This window comes from Triticum dicoccoides, chromosome 6B (assembly GCF_002162155.2).
Source record: "Triticum dicoccoides isolate Atlit2015 ecotype Zavitan chromosome 6B, WEW_v2.0, whole genome shotgun sequence".
Classification (NCBI taxonomy): Eukaryota; Viridiplantae; Streptophyta; class Magnoliopsida; order Poales; family Poaceae; genus Triticum; species Triticum dicoccoides.
Genome location: NC_041391.1, coordinates 705,498,478 through 705,507,963, shown reverse-complemented (window position 1 = coordinate 705,507,963; position 9,486 = coordinate 705,498,478). Strand labels below are relative to the sequence as shown.

General features: G+C 48.6%; 1 pseudogene; it reads left to right on the top strand.

The window, feature by feature from the left end:
- Positions 1 to 3,060: 3,060 nt before the first annotated feature.
- On the top strand, positions 3,061 to 3,908 carry LOC119325025 (annotated as a pseudogene).
- Positions 3,909 to 9,486: the final 5,578 nt, after the last annotated feature.

The window sequence follows — 9,486 nt, the reverse complement described above, 5'->3', positions numbered from 1 at the left end:
ATTTTTGATTGTTGTCGAATTAAAAAACAGTCGAATGTCAAATAGACAGTCTAAACATATACGGAGCGGGCCACCTTGGACCGTTCCAAGGCAATGCGGAGGGCCAGCTCCTCATCAACGTTGAGATCGGAGCCGGTGTGACTGCCGGAGCTGGACATTGCACCTACGTTGCTCAAAATCATAGAGGGGAAAGGAGAGGACGGAGCGAGAGAGGGGAGTGACTCAGCTAGGGTTCCGAGCGAGGAGCCGGATGGGGTTTTTTGTGGGGCAGCCGTGGGATTGGTGGGCCGGGACTATCAGCTTCGACATGGCGGACGCTCCATACCTGCTCCATATTTGGGCTGGATATGAGGGATGCCGGACACCCAGACGTTTAAGGCCGGTTTGAGGCGCCTGGGTGGGTCGATTTTTTGTGACCGGTTAGTGATCGGTCCCCCCATCCCAGGCGTTTGAGACGGGCATGGGGCAGATGCTCTTATGTGGCAAAGCAATTATAGAGAAGAGAGAGAGAGAGAGCATTGTGGTGACCCCAGAAGGATACAATGCTAAAAGCATGGACCTATGCAAAATCCTACCAACCAATGCACGAAGGAGTTTTAGTTGCTAAACAATTAAGTAAAGCAAGCTTAACTGCAAAAGCTAAGCACCAATGCATTAAGAACATTAGTTGCTAAGACTTTTAATGCACTTAGCACCTCACCTAATCATCAATGTACTGGAGGAGGTCTAAGTGCTAGCTCTACACCCAACCCCTATGAACAACTTTGAGATTGTGTCCGCATAACTCTAGATAAAAGAAGTGTACTCTTGACCGAGCACTTATGCGCCAGGAATCCTGAAACAAATTGAGAAAAATGTATGCTCTAAACACTATTCATAATAAGAAAAGGTTGAGAGTAAATTAAGTATGCTTGGGGTATTCAATGTACAATCCAAATCAATTCCTACTTTTTATTCTAAAACAAACTCCTAATACGATATCTACGTTAAGTCACGTCACTCTAAATAACTGGTTATATGATTGTATCAAAATTCAATCAAGTCCATTAAATCTTATTAGTTTGACCTATGAACAGTCATGTCCTTCAGTAAAAGGACATATCGTTTGGTGAAAGAATGTCTCTGTGGGAAAACATACACCCCTTGGAAAAAGACATGTCTTCATAGAAACAACACATGCCTCGATGAAAAAGTCGTCTCTTCGTAGAAGCAACACGTCCCTTGGTGAAAATACCTCCTTTTGCGAAAAGACTTGCTAGTTTTATTAAAATCAAAATAATTATTATATTAATACATTAAATAAAATGTAATTGCTATAACTTTGCAAAAGATGTGATCACTAAAATTGCATTAATTGTGCTAGAAAACTAACATGCCAAAAGTTTATTATTCAGTTTATTCATGCATTTTGATGAGATCTAAATGTTGCACCTTTATACTTAAAAAGTTCAAATTCTAGGTAAAACTATTTTTAAACAAATTCACTGTATAATAATACCCATAGCCTAGCGGGGCCTTTACACTAAGAGCGTGTTTGGGAGACCTCCACTCCTCCCCCAAACTCCCCTCCACCTCTGACTCTAGAGCAGTAAAAATGTGTCTGGCTCACAAGCTAGCATACTGAAGTTTCTGGGCTTGATGGAAAGCCTTCAAATGCTCATGTGTCCTACACCTACCTCTATGGCCTGACCCTAGGTATATTTTATTAACAGAGAGCCATGCATAGACATATGTGCTAAACTGGGATTGACATAATTGAATGTATAATCCAGTGCATGCTTTTGAGAGGAGGGGGGCAAGCCCCCACCCCCAACCCCGGTCATATTCTCATAGGATCCCATGATAAAGATAATTCACATAGATCTCGAAGATAACTTGGTCTTATATTACAGATATTATAACAAATGGCCCAAAATTTTTGTTGTCTTCCATCTTCCCAAAGCTCCCAAGCTTGAGCCATTATAATCACCGATCAAGTTGCTATATTTTATCGGACTGGTGAAATTTTGTGGACCACCGATGCTAAATCACAAAGTGAATTGTCGCATGAACACTTTATCAGCTCATCGAAGTTGCCAAGCTTGAGCCAATAGAATCACCGATCAAGTTGCTACATAGTTTATAAGGTTGGAGAAGTTGGTGACTTGCGATGATCTGATCTTTTCTCCACTTATGATCTCCAATTAGAAACCCGGAAGCTATAAACATCTGCTTTATAGAAAATTCATCTCCCATCACATATTCATGCGACATGTAATTGTTCTTTCAGCCATTTGAACAAAAAGGAGAGCAAGAAATTGTTGTTTTAATGTATGATTTAAGATAGTCTCAAGGCCAAGCAGGGGATTGAGGAAGAGCGATGGCCTCGGGTTATGTCGCGGAGACAAGTGGCAAGGAGCGAGGCAGTCCCTTGGACTGGACGGGGCGTGGTAGGGGTGGGCATAAAAACTGATGAACCGAAGACCGAACAGATGCCGAAACCGAATAAACCGAATTTTTGGTTTTTTCTACTGGTGCGGAAAAATTCGGTTTTCACTTCAACTAACTGAACATGAATTGGTAGGTTCGGTTTTATTCCCGGCGTGGGGGAAGTCGCCTGTTAACCCTGAACTATCGTGAGGGACTGTCGCTCGAATTCAGTAAAGCACAGAAGAATTCAGAGGATGAACTTTGGGAAATTTGCGGGGTTCTATAATGCGCTATAGGGTGTTATTAGCGAGACATCATATATTGATTTTATTTAGCGAGGCATTGCTCAAAACGCTATAGCGTGCTACTGGCGATGTTATAGCATGTTAATATATTTTTTTTGCTGGTTAGATGCAATATCTCTGCAGAAATAATAAACTCAACTTTCACACATGAGGGCTCAAAAGAACCACTATAATTTTGCACTGATACGTACGTAGCCAACGTAGCTAAGGCACCAGACGTAACACAGGCATGAAACTGGCCTTGGCATGGCACGCGTGAAGCGAGCCACGATCGAGCTGCAGCGCGACCCAGCTTATATACGACACTTCCGTCACCGGACAAGTCCAGAGCTCATCAGACCTGCCATTTTTCGGACCTCCACACATCAGCAGCTACCTGTTGCCTCGTACGTGATCAGATGGGCTGCGAGAACAAGGAGGCGGCTGCACTGGTGAAGAAGATCGCCGGCCTCCACGCCGCCATCTCCAAGCTGCCGTCCCTGAGCCCGTCTCCCGAGGCGGACGCGCTCTTCACCGCCCTCGTGGCCGGGATCCCTCCCTCTCAGCGCGCTCCTGCTCGCCGCGCGCCACATGCCCGACGCTGCCGTCGACTGCTTCGACCGGTGCGCCGCCGCCAACGACCGCGCGCGGAGGCTGCTGCTCCGCGGGAACGACAACGCCGGCGTGGCCGCGCGCATGTCGTTCCGCACGGCGGACGTCGAGGGCCTCACGCACGAGCTCGCCGCCTACGACGTGGTCTTCCTGGCGGCGCCCGTCGGCGTGGCGCCGGAGGAGAAAGCCCGCGTGATAGCGCACCTCGGCCGGCACATGGCGGCCGGTGCCGCCCTCGTCGTGCGGAGCGCGCACGGGGCCCGCGGCTTCCTGTGCCCCGTCGTGGAGCCCGCGGAGGTCAGGCGGGGCGGGTTCCAGGTGCTGGCCGTGCACCATCCCGATAATGCCGAGATGGTCTACTCCGTCATTGTCGCACGTAAGGGCTACCTCGAGCTCGTGCCACCGGTGGTGAGCCCGCCATGCAACTGCTGCGAGGTGGAGAAGGCCCGCGGCAGTGTGCCGTCAACGAGCTGTCATCTTGACGCCATGGACGAGATCCGGAGGCGCGCATGGTGATTGAATGTCACACGTACACGCCCTCTTGAGACAGAGCACGGAATTGAAGCACGTACCACACAAGTACACAAAAATACGTGTTATCTGTAACCGTAATAAATAAAAGGATCACTTGTTCCCGAAAATAAATGGCGATTTTGAGCTGGGCCAGCTCGCTATATATTCGAGCTGTTTGCTTGCCTCGGATTCCCTCGTATCCCCTGTGTTAGAGCAGGAGACTCTCACAGGGTTTCATCACCGTCTAAGAGCATCTTCAACAGCCGCGCAACGCGCCGCGCGCTAAAAACTCATTTACCGCATGTCGTTCGTCTGGTTTGGCGCGGCCGGCAGCGCTGGCTCCAGCAGCGGCATGAAAATTGAGCGCGCGCGCATAGCTCCAGCGGGGCGCAAAAAGGCAGCACGCGCTATACACTGCGTACATTTTTTAATAAAACTAAAATAAAATTCATAGATAAAAAAACGATACATAAATATTTTACATAGTTCCATAGGATAGATAGATAAAACTACTAGATAGTGCAACTACAACCTACTCCCAGTCGTCGTCACCATCATCATCATCGCCATCCTCGCTGGTCTCGTCTGAGGTATCGAGTCATATGTCCGTCCAACGATCATCGTCAGACGTAAAGATCGTCTGCCCACCATTCTCAACGATTTCGCACTGCGATATCGCCAGGACCTTCCGCCGACGCCTGTCCAACTGCTGGTCGCGGCGCCTTTGCGTCTCCTCCTCGTGGCGCCTTGCCCAGTAGGTTTGCTCCTAGGTGACGTCCTCCGGGTGGCACCGGTGCCACTCCGCCATGACCCGCTCATCCTCCTGGGCGACGAGGAGGCGGCGCTGCCGCTCGGCGTGCTCCGCACGGTCTTCTGCCGTGTTAAGACGAGGAGACGGGGCACGGTCCAGCGCCTACTGGAGCGTGTAGACGTCCTGGAAGTTCATCTGCGCGCGCGGTCTGCCTAGGCGCCACGCCGCCGCGTCGTACGCGCGGGCGGCCTCGCGCGCCGTCCCGAAGGTGCCGAGGCCGAGCCAAAGTTCGCCGGACCGTATCTTGGAGTAGAAACCACCGTTGGGGTGCGGTAGCCCGACGCTCCTCGGCGGCGCGGCGGCATGGTGGCGCGTCGGTGGCGCGGCGCTAGAGCGGTGGGGGCGCGCGTGGCAGCGGAAGCAACGAGGAAGCGGTGGAGGCGCGCGTGGCAGCGGAAGAGAAAGAGAAGTGTGTGGAATAGGCGCGTGGCGAGCGCCGCAATTTAAAGGCGCGCCGGAAGCGGTGCGCCAAAAATAGCGCGCGAGCTGCCACCTTTTTCCGCGCTCGTGCAAACGGTTCCCGCCACCCGAGTTTCCCACCACCGCTGGAGCGCGCCGAAACGTCCCGCGCGCGCAAAAAACTCGGTTTACCCCGCGTGCGCTCCTTTTGGGGCGGTTGTTGGAGATGCTCTAATAGCGCTACTCCTTGGCCACGGTGAGATTGATGAGATAAGATTGATGTTGCGTCCAATGAGGTGGCCACGGTCTCTTTCTCACCACGGCGACGTTCTCCTTGGTTGAGTTGTTGAACCGATGGCCTTGTCTGCTTGTCGTTCATTCGAAGCGGTAGGCCTTACATTCTCTCAGTCTGGCGGTTGTTGCCTTTCTTGGCGGCGCCGGCAAATGGTCAGATTGGTGCTAGTACAAGGTTGGTGGCCAATGGCCCGTATTTGGCGTTCTTCCCCGGCAATAGCGGTGGGACGCGTCAATCTGCATCCTGTTGGGGAACGTAGCAGAAATTCAAAATTTTCCTACGTGTCACCAAGATCTATCTATGGAGAAACCAGCAACGAGGGGAAGGAGAGTGCATCTACATACCCTTGTAGATCGCTAAGCGGAAGCGTTCAAGAGAACGGGGTTGAAGGACTCGTACTCGTCGTGATCCAAATCACCGGAGATCCTAGTGCCGAACGGACGGCACCTCCGCGTTCAACACACGTACAGCCCGGTGACGTCTCCCATGCCTTGATCCAGCAAGGAGAGAGGGAGAGGTTGAGGAAGACTCCGTCCAGCAGCAGCACAACGGCGTGGTGGTGATGGAGGAGCGTGGCAATCCTGCAGGGCTTCGCCAAGCACCGCGGGAGAGGAGTAAGAGAGGTAGGGCTGCGCCAATGGAGGAGAAAACTCATGTGTTGGGCAGCCCCCACAACTCAATTATTTATAGGGGGAGGGGAGGGGGCGCGCATCCCCTCTAGGGTTCCCTCCCCAGTGGTGGCGGCAGCCCCAGATGCCATCTGGGTGGCGGCCAGAGGGGGAGAAGGGGGAGGCGCACCCAAGGTGGGCCTTAAGGCCCATCTGCCCTAGGGTTTGCCCCCCTTCCCACTCTTCCTGCGCCTTGGGCCCCTTGTGGGGGGCACACCAGCCCACCTGGGGCTGGTCCCCTCCCACACTTGGCCCATGCAGCCCTCCGGGGTTGGTGGCCCCACTTGGTGGACCCCCGGGACCCTCCCGGTGGTCCCGGTACGTTACCGATAAAATCCGAAACTTTTCCGGTGACCAAAACAGGACTTTTCATATATAAATCTTTACCTCCGGACCATTCCGGAACTCCTCGTGACGTCCGGGATCTCATCCGGGACTCCGAACAACATTCGGTAACCACATACAAACTTTCTTTATAACCCTAGCGTCATCGAACCTTAAGTGTGTAGACCCTACGGGTTCAGGAACCATGCAGACATGACCGAGACGTTCTCCGGTCAATAACCAACAGCGGGATCTGGATACCCATGTTGGCTCCCACATGTTCCACGATGATCTCATCGGATGAACCACGATGTCAAGGACTCAATCGATCCCGTATACAATTCCCTTTGTCTAGCGGTATAGTACTTGCCCGAGATTCGATCGTCGGTATACCGATACCTTGTTCAATCTCGTTACCGGCAAGTCTCTTTACTCGTTCGGTAACACATCATCCCGTGATCAACCCTTTGATCACATTGTGCACATTATGATGATGTCCTACCGAGTGGGCCCAGAGATACCTCTCCGTCAACCGGAGTGACAAATTCCAGTCTCGATTCGTGCCAACCCAACAGACACTTTCGGAGATACCTGTAGTGCACCTTTATAGCCACCCAGTTACTTGTGACGTTTGGTACACCCAAAGCATTCCTACGGTATCCGGGAGTTGCACAATCTCATGGTCTAAGGAAATCATACTTGACATTAGAAAAGCTTTAGCATACGAACTACGATCTTTGTGCTAGGCTTAGGATTGGGTCTTGTCCATCACATCATTCTCCTAATGATGTGACCCCGTTATCAACAACATCCAATGTCCATGGTCAGAAACCGTAACCATCTATTGATCAACGAGCTAGTCAACTAGAGGCTTACTAGGGACATGGTGTTGTCTATGTACCCACACATGAGTTTCCTATCAATACAATTATAGCATGGATAATAAACGATTATCATGAACAAGGAAATATAATAATAATAACTACTTTATTATTGCCTCTAGGGCATATTTCCAACACATCCAGGTTGGCATGGGGAAAGGGAATGCCTTCAACCGACATGCCACATCATCAAGCACCTATGCAGGTCTGGTCTTCGGCTCACAACGCCTACCAGGCTATAAATGTTGATGAGCATATTTTTTTTTATTTTTTGTGATTTTTTTGAATTTTGATGAATAATTTTTAATATGATGATTTTTTTCTATTTTATGAACAAATTTCGAAATCTGTGAATTGTTTTTGAATTTGATGAACAAAATTTAATTCATCAACATTTTTTTGAATGGATGAAGATTTGACTAAAGTTTGGATTCAATGATTTTTCCGAAAAATATGAACATTTTCTAAAAGTATTCATCATTTCAAAAAACTTTATAAATGTAAAATTTAGTCTTGGCTTATAAAAAAATATGAATTTTCAAAAAGTTTACGAAATTGAAAAAAAATGAGAAATGAATAACAAAAAAACAGAAGGAAAAACGAAAAAATATATTGCTAAGATTATATATTTTGATGTTGCCACGTCATTTTAGAGCTAAGCTTATAGCCAGCAAGTATAATAGTTGTATATAAATATGTACTACTATGTGGATACATGACCACCTCACTCTCTCACAACATATCTAGAAGCACATGTTGTAGCGGACTGTTAATTAGTAGTCTGCTTCTCTTCTCTCTGATCTTCTCTTTCTTTCAACTTAATAAAAATATATTATTCAAAGTCTTACAGCCCGCCTGCATCACCTTATTGTACTTGCTCTAACTACTTCCCTGATTTTAGCTAACTGTCTCCAGAGTAAGCTACTCCCTCCGTTCCCAAATATTTGTCTTTCTAGACATTTCAAATGGACTATAACATACAGATCTATGTAGACACATTTTAGAGTGTAGATTCAATCATTTTGCTGCGTATGTAGTCACTTGTTAAAATTTCTAGAAACACAAATACTTGGAAACAGGGAGAGTAGTCGATAAAACATTTTTAGAACCCATATATAGAAATAGCAAAACTAATAAATCAGAACAGTTTTTACTGGAAAAGATATGCGTCATAGTATCATACTTGTGACGTTGTCTAACAAAAGCTGTTACACGATATCTAGATTTCAAACGATGGCTAGTCTGTTGTGGAACATCTGTGATGAACAAATGTTCCTGCCTTACATTCTCACAGTCTTCTTCTAACATGGTAATGTTACCAGTTTTTGATGCGATTTCGCCACTGGATGCAGGTGGGTGCCCGTCGACCCGGAAGCACACAGTCTTCATTGGGTGGGGACTCGCTGAAGATGGAGATGCCTTCCTTTTCCGCCTTCGGGGTCTCCGAAATTCAGCGCATTTGAACATATGACAAGCTCTCAGCAAAAAAGACAAATTGGGGGTCTCCAAAAAAGTAAAAGTTTACTGTTCTACACAGTTTGGACTTTTTTTTTTGCTAAGAGCTACTCAGATGTCCGAATGAGCTTAAGCTTGGCACGTATAGCACGAACTCAAACATCTTTCACCATAAAAAGGGTTAGATTTTTTTGAATTTTTTTAGTATTTCTTTTGCATTTACTATTCATAGGACGTAGTTGAGCTCGGGAGCCGAATTGGATATTCAGAATGCCAGCCAGGTACTTGAGGAACAAATGAATCATCTGATTTCCTCCCCCTCTTCTTCTACTCCCTCCGTCCCATAATGTAAGACGCTTTTTACTAGTAATGTATTGTGAAAAACCGTCTTTACATTATGGGACTGAGGGAGTACATGATAAAACACACGGGACCGTACACCACCAATAGTTCACATCTAAACGTGATATTCTTCTGAATTATTTCGACACCCAACAAGTAATCCCCTCTCGAGAGCTCACGGCGTCGAAAGAGCGTGTGTGCGCATGAGGTGAAAAGGGTCAACCCCAACCGATTTCCCCGCCATTTTCCTCTCCTGTCCTGTCCATTCCACGCCCCCGGGAGGATGAGGGGCCGACGCGGAGACCACGAGCGCCACCAGATCCTAACGTGCCAAAACTAACCACGATCACGCCGGCCGAAGCAAGGAAAACACCGGCATGGCTCCGCTCCTGCGGCTGCTGGCCGGCGCGGCCGCGCTGCTGCTCACCCTGGGCGTGTCCCCCGCGTCGGTGGCCTCGAGCTCCGCCGTTGACCTGGGCGTGAACTGGGGATC